The sequence below is a fragment of the Panthera pardus genome, unplaced genomic scaffold, assembly GCF_024362965.1.
Source record: "Panthera pardus isolate Hobbes unplaced genomic scaffold, ASM2436296v1 HiC_scaffold_5, whole genome shotgun sequence".
Taxonomy (NCBI): Eukaryota; Metazoa; Chordata; class Mammalia; order Carnivora; family Felidae; genus Panthera; species Panthera pardus.
The window spans coordinates 6,098,207-6,109,854 of record NW_026526980.1 but is presented as its reverse complement, the minus strand read 5'-3'; the positions used below and the strand labels follow the sequence as shown (position 1 = coordinate 6,109,854).

The 11,648-nt window shown below is 45.4% G+C and overlaps 1 pseudogene; it reads right to left on the bottom strand.

Annotated features, from left to right (window-relative positions):
* Positions 1-7,997: 7,997 nt before the first annotated feature.
* On the bottom strand, positions 7,998-10,474 carry LOC109278443 (elongation factor 1-alpha-like; annotated as a pseudogene).
* Positions 10,475-11,648: the final 1,174 nt, after the last annotated feature.

The following is an 11,648-nucleotide window of genomic DNA, read 5'->3' as shown; positions in this document are numbered from 1 at the left end:
TGGAGGAGTCTGGGCATGAAGCTGAATGAGGGCTCGTGGTCCCATATCTCAAGGTCAACTATGTTCTAGCAACGGGGATGCAGTGGTGCATAACCCCAGCACAGTCCCTTCCTTCTAGAGCAGTGGTGGCTGCCATTACAAGTAAGCAGATTTATTGGTGTCAAAGTACATATATGCTACAGGGTTTATAAGACAACGATGGAGAGGAGGCCGGGAAGTGGGGGAAGGCTTCTCTGGGAAAGTGATGTTGAAGATACAAAGGAGGAAGGGGCCGGGCAGGAAGAGCGATCCAGGTGGTGGGACTGACCTGTGCAAAGGGACTGGGGTAGGTGAGGGCTTGGCATACTTGAGTCATGAGAAGAAGAGGAGAAAAATGCACAATTGTGTTTAGAGAACTAGGCTGGGGCCAGAGTATGAACACAGGGGACTGAAGAGGGGTGCGTGCACCAGGGAGGATTTGTAGGAACGGTGATCACAGGTTCAGAGGGTCCCCCAGATGCCAACACGGCTCTCGAGTTTCCAGGCCCAGGTTTCAGTCCTGGCCTCACCCCTTGCCATCTGGGTGACCTTGGGCGAGCCCCTAACCTGTCTGATCACAGGAATCTTGCCTGGGAGGGGGGATGTGGAGGTATTTGGAGATGAATGTGAGGGGCATAGCACGTGCCTGGCATGGAGAGATTGCTCTGTCCTTGTCACATGGGGCATGGCCGAGTCCTCAGAAAGGAAGGGGCAAGGGCAGAGGGGGGTGGTCACCCAGGCCCTGAAGCCCGGGGTTCATTAGCTTCTGAGCCCAGCCCCTCCGTCACGTGCCTGAGAGCCAGCCAAATCCAAGTGCTGAACGTCTCTCCTCCCAGTCACCAGCTCTTCAGGCTCTTATCCTGGTGCTCCTGTTCCACCCTAGCCCCATGCAGCTCCTGACCCTGACCCGTTCACCCTCCCACCTTCTGAAACGTCCGAAGAGTATCTGCTGGACACCTGCTCTGTCTAGGTGACTTGCCTACTGAACTTGGCGAGTTTCCAGCCACCTTGGCTGGGTATCTGCTCACCTGGAGACTCTTCCCAGTGGCCGCCCCCGTTCTGGCCCCTCAGGCCCTCTCCCCTCCCTACAGGTGGGTGTGGGGTGGAGGGTTGAGGCATCCCCTGTGACCACATGTGGAAGAAGTCTTTACTCCAAGCCTTGTGATGATGCAAGGATTTGTTGAGGACCCCTGCACCTGCACAGGGGCATGCGAGACCTCGGGGATCAGAGTCCGGCTCCCTCCCCTCGTGGCTTAATCTTCCTGGGCTTGATTCGGTTTTCAGGCTGAGGATGCTGAGTCCCACCACATGGGGCTGCTCAGAGCGTTAAATGGGAAGGCGCAGAGAAAGGCTTTGCTCAGAGCAGGAAACAGACCCTGCCTGCTGGTAAGGCAGGTTACAGCTGGGGTACAGTGATCTTTGCAATTGGGAAGATAAGGGCTGGAATCCCCGATGACCCACTCACTAGCTGTGCGACCTTGGGACAGGTGCTCAAACCATCTGAGCACATGTTCGTCTGTAAAATGGGAATAATTGTGACTACCTCAGCTATTTTGGGGAGGATTAAATGAAACAGTCCACATTCTATGCTAAGAACGGGGTGTGGCACACAGCACCCAAATATAGTACAGTTACTAGAGTGAGCTAGACAAAAAAGCCAAGATCTTTTGAAGCCCTGAAGACCTTGCAGCTGGGGGGACAAAAGAATGGTCAGTTCAAATCTGCAAGCAGACTTGGTCCTTGTTGAGTTTTCGCCCTCTGGTTGTGCACATGCTGTTCCCTCATCCTGACTACTCTTCCCCTCATTTGTGCTAGATTAGCTGCTGCTTCTTCCCCTTTGGGCCTCAGCTTAAACACTGCCACCAAAGAGCCTTTCCGTGTCCTGGCTTAAATCCTCCCCGTGTCACGTGAGTGTAAAGCAACCATGCACCTGGGGAGAAATGTGCAGGTTTGGGACCCAGCTGTGCGCTAATCCTGCTTCCTATCCCAGCTGTTCAGCCCCAGTACCCGGGGAGCATGGCCTGTGGGCATCGAGGCAGTGCTTGGCCTTGGGGTGTTTTTCACCCCCACCCCACCCCATGCCAATCTCATGTAAATGGTGCTTGGATGGAGTTGTTCAGGTTCAAGACCAAATAGAATCCCTTTCCCATAACCCCCATTGCCCCTGCAGGGACCCAGATGTCTTGCAACCTACTGGTCCCTGACCGGAAGAGCATGTGAATAGGGAATAGAAACACACAGGACCTTTAGGAGGACCCCCCCTCTAGGAAACGTGGCCACACATCCTTGGAACAGGTGCCTCTGGGGGAGGAGTCATGAGAGCCCTCCCCCTCGCAGCCTCAGTCTCCCTGATGCAAATATTCTTAGACTCTGCAGCAGTGCCACTTACTGTGGACTTAATCTCCCTGTGCCTCAGTTTGTCCATCTGCGAGATGGGGGTAGTAATGGTGCCTGTCTTACTGGGGCGTGGTGGGCACTGAATGGTTTACACAGAGGCTCAGTGCCCAGCCAGGATCTCCCAGGTGTGCAGTGGATGTTGGTGCCCAAAGCTGGTCCTTCCCTCCCCACCGCTGGGATCTCTGCTGCCTGTGTTCTCCAGCGTGTGCCCAGGTCTGGGGAAGGGGTGTCGAGGGAGCTGGTTGGAGATGCACATGGTCAGGCTCGATCAGCCAGCCAGGGTCAGGGTGCTGGGGGCTGGCCCGGGCATCTGAGCGATGGTAATGCCCACTTGAGATGTTCCTCCAGCCCTGACACCAGGGTGCTGGGGTTTTGCGCATGACGGATGGGGGACAGGAAGCTGAGGGCCTGATGCGCAGGACTGAAGGGTGAGACCCCTTGGGGCTGCTGCTGCTTCAAGGGGCCAGGAGCTGGATCCCCACTACTGGCAGGGTCTTCCCTGTCACAGCCTGGAGTGGATTGAGCTCCGGTGTCCCTTTAAAGGATGAGGAAACAGAGGCTGGGGTGTGGGTGCCTGACCTGAGGCTCTATAGCTGATCTGTTGCAAACTCCCATCTTTTTTATTAGCCACTTTTGTTAATGCTTACTTTTTAGGCCAACAGAGTGCAAGTAGGGGAGGGGCAGAGGGAGGGGGAGACACAGAATCCGTAGCAGGCTCCAGGCTCTGAGCGGTCAGCACAGAGCCCAACGCGGGGCTCGAACTCACGAACCAGGAGATCATGACCTGAGCCAAAGTGGGACGCTTAACTGACTGAGCCACCCAGGTGCCCCTTAACCACTTTAAAGCATACCGTTCAGTAGTGTTAAATAAACCTGTTAGGTAAAAGTGTCCCACCCTTCCCTCTCGAAAGGCTCCCCACCCTGCACAAAGTGTCCTCTGTGTTGTTAGAGGACGACTCCCATCCCTTCCCCCCAGCCCGGGGCAACCCTTGTGCTTCCTGTCTCTGATTTTTGACTACATGTCTCACCGTAGGTACAAGAAGCGCTAGCCAGAGCACTTCTGTTCGTAGGACCATGTTGAAGACAAGTGGCGAAATTAGGCACTTTTGTCTTGCTTCTCATCTTAGAGGGAAAGTGGTCAGTCTTTCACCATTAAATATGAGGTTTACTGTGGATTTCGCATATATGGCTTTTATTATGTGGAGGCAGTTTCCTTTATTTTCAGTTTATTGAGTTTTTTATGTTTATTTTTGGGAGAGGGCAAGTGGGGGAAGGGCGGAGAGAGACGGGGACAGAGGATCCAAAGTGGGCTCGGCATTGACAGCAGTGAGCCCGGCGCGGGGCTGGAACTCACAAACTGAGATCACGAGCTGAGCCGAAGCCTGACTCTCAAGGAAATGAGCCACCCAGGCGCTCCGATTGAGTGTTGATATCAAGAAAGGTGTGTTGGATTTTGTCAAACATTTTTTCTGCACCTGTTGAGATGATCCAGTGGTTTTTTTCCTTTCATTCTGTTGATGTGGCACATTGCGTTGATCTGTTTTTATATGCTGAACCATTCCTGCATTCGAGGAATAAATACTATTTGGTCATGGTATATAGTTCTCTTAATATGCTGCTGAATGTTTGCTAGTATTTTCTTGAGGAATTTTACATCGATGTTCACTAGGGATGGTGGTCTTTTGTTTTGTTTTGTTTTGTAGTGTCTTTATCTTGGTTTCATGGCAATGCTAGCCTCATAGAATGAGTTAGGAAGTGTTCTCAATTTTTGGGAAAAAGATGGAGATTTGGCATTTTCCCTTAAAACTTCACCAGAATTCACTAGTGAAGCTATTGGGTACAGGCCTTTCCACTGTCAGACTTGGTCACTGATTCAGTCTCCGTAGGTTTTTTTTTCTTCCAGGTTTTTACTTAAATTCTAGTTAACATACACTGTAACATTAGTTTCAGGGGTAGAATTTAGTGATTCAGGGTTTTGTGTTTCTAAGAATTTGTCTGTTACATTGTAGGTTATTCAGCATCTGGCACGCAGTTGTTGACAGCACTCTCATTATCCTTTTTATTTCTAAGGAATCCATAATACCTTCCCCATTTTCACTTCTGATTTGAGCAATTTGTGTCCCCCCACCCCCTTAGCTTTGGGTTCAGTTTGTCCTTTTTCTAGTTCCTTAAAGGTGTAAAGTTAGGTTGATTTTAGATTTTATTTTTTTTTTTTTTAATTTTTTTTTTCCAACGTTTTTTATTCATTTTTGGGACAGAGAGAGACAGAGCATGAACGGGGGAGGGGCAGAGAGAGAGGGAGACACAGAATCGGAAACAGGCTCCAGGCTCCGAGCCGTCAGCCCAGAGCCTGACGCGGGGCTCGAACTCACGGACCGCGAGATCGTGACCTGGCTGAAGTCGGACGCTTAACCGACTGCGCCACCCAGGCGCCCCTAGATTTTATTTTTTAATGTGAGCATATAGCTATGAATTTCCTCCATAGCACTGGTTTTGCTGCCCCGGAAGTTTAAGTATTTTGTATTTTCATTTGGCTCAAAGTAGTTCTTTTTAATATAACTTGTCAAACTGGCTAACATACAATGAGTACAGTGTGCTCTTGGTTTTGGGGGTAGATTCCCGTGATTCATTGCTTCCATACAACAGCCAATGCTCATCCCAACAGGTGCCCTCCTCAATGCCCAACCCCCATTATCCCTCTCCCCCACCCCCATCAACCCTCAGTTTGTTCTGTTTAAGAGTCTCTTATGTTTGCCTCCCTCCCTCTCTGTAACTTTTTTTTCCCCTTCCCCTCCCCCATGGTCTTCTGTTAAGTTTCTCAAGTTCCACCTATGTGTGAAAACATGTATCTGTCTTCCTTTGACTATTTCACTCAGCATAATACCTTCCAGTTCCATCCACATTGCTGCAAATGGCATGATTTCATTCTTTCTCATTGCTAAGTAGTATTCCTTTGTATATATAAACCACATCTTCTTTATCCATTCATCAGTTGATGGACATTTAGGCTCTTTCCACCATGTGGCTATTGTTGAAAGCATTGCTATAAACATTGGGGCACATGTGTCCCTAGGCATCAGCACTCCTGCATCCCTTGGGTAAATTCCTAGTAGTGCTATTGTTGGGTCACAGGGTAGATCTATTTTTAATTTTTTGAGGAACCTCCATGCTGTTTTCCAGAGCAGCTGCACCAGTTTGCATTCTCACCAACAGTGCAAAGGGGTTCTCGTTTCTCTACATCCTCGCTAGCATCTATAGTCTCCTGATTTGCTCATTTTAGCCACTCTGACCTGTGTGAAGAGGTTATCTCAGTGTGGTTTTGATTTGCATTTCCCTGATGATGAGTGATGTTGAGCATCTTTTCATGTGTCTGTTGGCCAGCTAGATGTCTTCTTTGGCAAAGTGGCTATTCATGTCTTATGCCCATTTCTTCACTGGATTATTTGTTTTTTGGGTGTTGGATTTCCTAAGTTCTTTATAGATTTTGAATACTAACTTTTTATCTGATATGTCATTTGCAAATATCTTTTCCCATACTGTCAGTTGCCTTTTAGTTTTGTTGGTTGTTTCCTTTGCAGTGCAGAAGCTTTTTATCTTCATGAGGTCCCAATAATTCACTTTTGCTTTTAATTCCCTTGCCTTTGGAGACGTGATGAGCAAGAAATACCTGCGGCTGAGGTCAAAGAGGTTGTTGCCTGTTTTCTCCTCCAGGGTTTTGATGGTTTCCTGTCTCACATTTAGGTCTTTCATCCATTTTGAGTTTATTTTTGTGTCTAGTGTAAGCAACTGGTCCAGTTTCATTCTTCTGCATTTTGCTGTCCAGATCTCCCACCACCATTTGCTAAAGAGACTTTTTTCCATTGGATACTCTTTCCTGCTTTGTCAAAGATTAGTTGGCCATACTTTTGTGGGTCTAGTTCTGGGGTTTCTATTCTATTCCATTGGTCTATGTGTCTGTGTTTGTGCCAATACCATGCTATCTTGATGATTACAGCTTTGTAGTAGAGGCTAAAGTCTGGGATTGTGATGCCTCCTGCTTTGGTTTTCTTCTTTAATATTAATTTGGCTATTCGGGGTCTTTTGTGGTTCCATACAAATTTTAGGATTGTTTTTTTCTAGCTTTGAGAAGAAGGCTGATGGAATTTTGATTGGGATTGCATTGAATGTGTAGATTGCTTTGGGGAGTATTGACATTTTAACAATATTTATTCTTCCAATCTATGAGCATGGAATGTTTTCCCATTTTTTTGTGTTTTCTTCAATTTCCTTCATAAGGTTTCTATAGTTTTCAGCATACAGATCTTTTACATCATCGGTTAGGTTTGTTCCTAGGTATTTTATGGTCTTGGTTGCAATTGTAAATGGGATAAGTTTCTTTATTTCTCTTTCTGTTACTTCATTATTGGTATATAAAAATGCAACCAAATTCTGTGCAATGATTTTTACCCCATGACTTTGCTGAATTCATGTATCAGTTCTAGCAGCCTTTTGGTGGAGTCTTTCAGGTTTTCCATGTAGAGTATCATGTCGTCCGTGAAAAGTGGAGGTTTGACTTCTTCTTTGCTCATTTTGATGCCTTTTATTTCCTTTTGCTGTCTGACTGCCAATGCTAGGACTTCCAACACTATGTTAAACAACTGTGGTGAGAGTGGACATCCCTGTCTTGTTCCCATCTCAGGGGGAAAGCTCTCAGTATTTCCTCATTGAGGATGATATTAGTTGTGGGCTTTTCATGTATGGCTTTTATGATGTTTAAGTACATTCCTTCTATCCCAACTTTCTTGAGGGTTTTTATCAAGAAAGGGTGCCATATTTTGTCAAATGCTTTTTCTGCATCGATTGACAGGATCATACGGTTCTTCTCCTTTGTTTTTTAATGTGATGAATCAGATTGATCGGTTTGGGAATGAACCAGCCCTGCAGCCCAGGAATGAATCCCACTCGATCATGGTGAATAATTCTTTTTATATGTCATTGAATTCGATTTGCTAGTATCTTGTTGAGAATTTTTGCATCCATGTTCATTAGGGATATTGGCCTATAGTTCTCCTTTTTTGTGGGGTCCCTGTCTGGTTTAGGAATCAAAGTAATGCTGGCTTCATAGAATGAATCCACAAGTTTTCTTTACATATCTATTTTTTTTTTTTTGAACAGCATGAGAAGGATTGGTATTAACTGGTAGAATTCCCCTGGAAAGCCATCTGACCCAGGACTCTTATTTGTTGGGAGATTTTTGATAACGGATTTAATTTCTTCACTAGTTATGGGTCTGTTCAAATTTTCTATTTCCTCCAGTTTGAGTTTTGGTAGTGTGCGGGTGTTTAGGAATTTGTCCATTTCTTCCAGGTTGTCCAGTTTGTTGGCATAAAATTTTTCATAGTATTCTTTGATAACCGTATTTCTGAGGGGTTGGTTGTGATAAGTCCAATTTCATTCTTGATTTTATCTATTTGGGTCCTCTCTCTTTTTGACAAGTCTGGCTAGGGGTTAATCAATTTTATTTTTTCAAAAACCTAGCTCTTAGTTTCATTGATCTGTTTTACTGTTTTTTGGATTCTATATTGTTTATTTCTGCTCTAATCTTTTCTTCATAAAATTTTTTACATTTATTTATTTTTTGATAGAGACAAAGCACAAGAGGGCGAGGGGCAGAGAGAGAAGGAGACACAGAATCTGAAGCAGGCTGCAGGCTCTGAGCTGTCAGCACAGAGCCTGACGTGGGGCTCAAACTCAGAAACTGCAAGATCATGACCTGAGCCGAGGTTGGATGCTCAACTGACTGAGCCACCCGGACGCCCCTCTGCTCTAATCTTTATTATTTCTCTTCTTCTGCTGGCCTTGGGGTTTCTTTGGTGTTCTGCTTCTAATTCCTTTAGGTGTGCTATTAGATTTTGGATTTGGGATTTTTCTTGGGACAGGTCTGAACTGCAATGTATTTTCCTCTTAGGACTGCATTTTGTTGCATTCCAAAGGGTTTGAACTGTCATGTTTTCAGTTTCGTTTCTTTCCACATATTTTTAAATTTGTTCTTTAATTTCCTGGTTGACCCATTCATTCTTTAGTAGGATGTTCTTTAACCTGCATGCATTTGGAGGTTTTCCTGTGGTTGATTTCAAGTTTCAAAGCATTGTGATCTCAAAATGTGCATAGTATGATTTCAGTTCTTTTATATTTATTGAGGGCTGTTTTGTGATCACCCAGTATGTGATCTTTCTTGGAGAATGTTCCATGTGCAGTCAAGAAGAATGTGTATTCTGCTACTTTTGGATGAAAAGTTGTGAATATATCTGTCAAGTCCATCTGGTCCAGTGTATCATTCAGGGTCATTGTTTCCTTATTGATTTTCTGCCTAGATGATCTGTCCATTGTTGTAAGTGGAGTATAAGTCACCTGGCAATGACCACATTTTTACCAATAAGATTGCTTATGTTTGTGATTATTTTATATATTTGGGTTCTACAAATTGCGTTCATAAACATTTATAATTGTTAGCTTTTCTTGATGGACAGACCCCATAATGATGATATAATACCCTTCTTCATTTCTTGTTACAGCCTTAAGTTTAAAATCTAGTTTGTATGATATAGGTATGGCTACTCCAGCTTTCTTTTGGCTTCCAGTGGCATGATAGATGGTTCTCCATCCCCTCACTTTCAATCTGAAGGTGTCCTCAGGTCTAAAACGGGACAGAAAATAGATGGGTCTTGTTTTTTTTTATGCATTCTGATAACCTCTGTCTTTTGATTGGAGTATTGAGTCCATTTACATTCAGTGTTATTGAAAGATATGGATTTAGTGTCACTGTGTTATCTGTAGGTTTCATGCTTGTAGTGATGTTTCTGGTCCTTTGTGGTCTTTGGAATATTGCACTCACAGAGTCCCCTTCGGATCTCTTATAGGGCTAGTTTAGTGGTGATGAACTCCTTCAGTTTTTTTGGTCGGGGGGGAAACCTGTGTATCTCCTTCTATTTTGAATGACAGCCTGCTGGATAAAGGATTCTTGGCTGAATATTTTTCCTATTCAGCACATTGAATATTTCCTATCACTCCCTTCTGGCCTGCTAAGTTTCTGTGCATAGGTCTGCTACTACCCTTATGTGTCTTTCCTCGTAGGTGAATGCCCGTTTGTCCCTAGTTGCTTTCAGAATTCTCTCCTTATCTTTGTATTTTGCTAGTTTCACTATGATATGTCATGCAGAGGATGGATGCAAGTTACATCCGAAGGGAGTTCTCTGTGCCTCTTGGATTTGTCTGTTTCCTTCCCCGCAGATAGCTTCACATTGAAGCCCACATTGTCACCAGGCAGGGCCTCAGCCAGGGCCCCGTGTTGCATCTCTATAGACTTGACTTCCATGGTAGTGTTACAGGAGGAAGTGGTCACCACCATGCCTAGCCTGAGGAAGCCTGTTTCTACTCGGCCCATGGGCATGGTGCCAATGCCCCCAATCTTATATACAACCACAGGGGCTTGTTCACAGGGAGGGCAGGGGGCATGATGGAGTCCAGTGCTTCTAGCAGGGTCACACCCACCATGTTTCCTTCCTTCCTGGTGATCTTCCAGCCTCTGAACCAGGACATCTTGTTGCTGGGTTCTATCATGCTGTCCCCATGCCAGCCCGAGATGGGCACAAAGGCGACAGCTTCAGAGTTGAAACTGATCTTCTTGACTTAGGCCTTCGTCTCCTTGCTGATCTCCTCAAAGAGTGCATGACTGTAAGGAGGCTCGTGATGTCCATCGTACTGACTGCCACAATGAGCTGCTTCACACCCAGTGTATAGGCCAGCAGAACATGCTCACGGGTCAGCCCTTTATTGGAGATGCCAGGCTCAAACTCAGCTACACCACTTGCCACAATCAGCACAGCGCAGTCTGTGAGGTGACTGATCATGTTCTTGATAAAGTCATGGTGACCTGGGGCATCGATGATGGTGAGGCATAGTATTTCTTGGTCTCAAACTTCCACAGGGAGATGTCAGTGTTTCCTGCTCTGCCTTCAGCTTGTCCAGCACCCAGGCATACTTGAAGAAAAGTAGAAAAAAATAGAAAAAAAAGGAAAAAAATATGTAAGAATTAAATCTCTGTATCACAGATATGGAGATGTAAGAATTAGTACCAAGTTGTTTGAGAGAAACCGACCTGGATTGCTCTGGTCTGAACTCAGATCACACAGGACTGTAATTGTTGAACAAATGAAACTTTGCTGAACCATCGGGATGTCCTGATCCAACATCGAGGTCATAAACCGTATTGTGAATACTGACTCTAAAATAGGGTTGCACTATTATCTTTAGGGTAACTTGTTCTGTTGATCAAGTATTTTGGATCAATAAGTAATATTGCACTTTTGACTGCTAAGTCTAAATCTAAATCCCTCGGAGGTTATTTTATTCTCCGAGGTCACCCCAACCTAAATTGTTGGCCCATGGGGAGGTCTGTGGTCCCTGTTGGTTGTACTGGTGTAGTCTCTTTGGGCCAGTGAATTAATGCTCTGTAGGGTGCAGTTTCATGGATTGGAAGTAAGAGACAGTAAAACCCTCATGTGGCCATCCATATGAGTTCCTATTTAGGGAACAAGTGATTATGCGACCTTTGTACGGTCAGGATACCACGGCCGTGTAACAAATGTCCCTGGGCAGGCAGTGCCTCCAATACTAGAAATGCTAGAGGTGATGTTATTGGTAAGCAGGCGGGGTCTGTGTTTGTGGAGTCCCTTTTACTTCTTTTAATCTTTCTTTGATTGCATACCTGTATTGGTCAACAACTGGTTTCATACTTAGTTTATAGTTATTTTTATCTTCTTGTTAACTATCAGTGGTTATCAGCTCTGATATAAGCTTATGCAAGGAGAAACATTTCTTGTTACTCATACTAGCATTATTGCTTCTAATGTTCAATTAACCCAGTATTAAGTTAGGAATTGGTTGCATATTTTCGGTATTAAGCCCTTACGATCATATACCAATGCCTGAGCCCTACTAATAGTTTTGATCGCCACGTCCCTCAGAGCCGCCTACAGCACACGAATCATATTCTTCTCCCTTCTAGGACAGCTTCGTTTCAATTCCTTACTGGAATTGGCCTACCCGGCACAGCCTTCTCCAGCCCCCAGGGTCAACAGCGCCACAGAGGAGACCCTACCCCCACATGTGTGGTTCAGAGTAGGTCCCGGGTCCTGTTCTTGGCTCCCCAGGCCCAGCTATTACTTCGTGGTACCTAACACAGGCTGTACTTA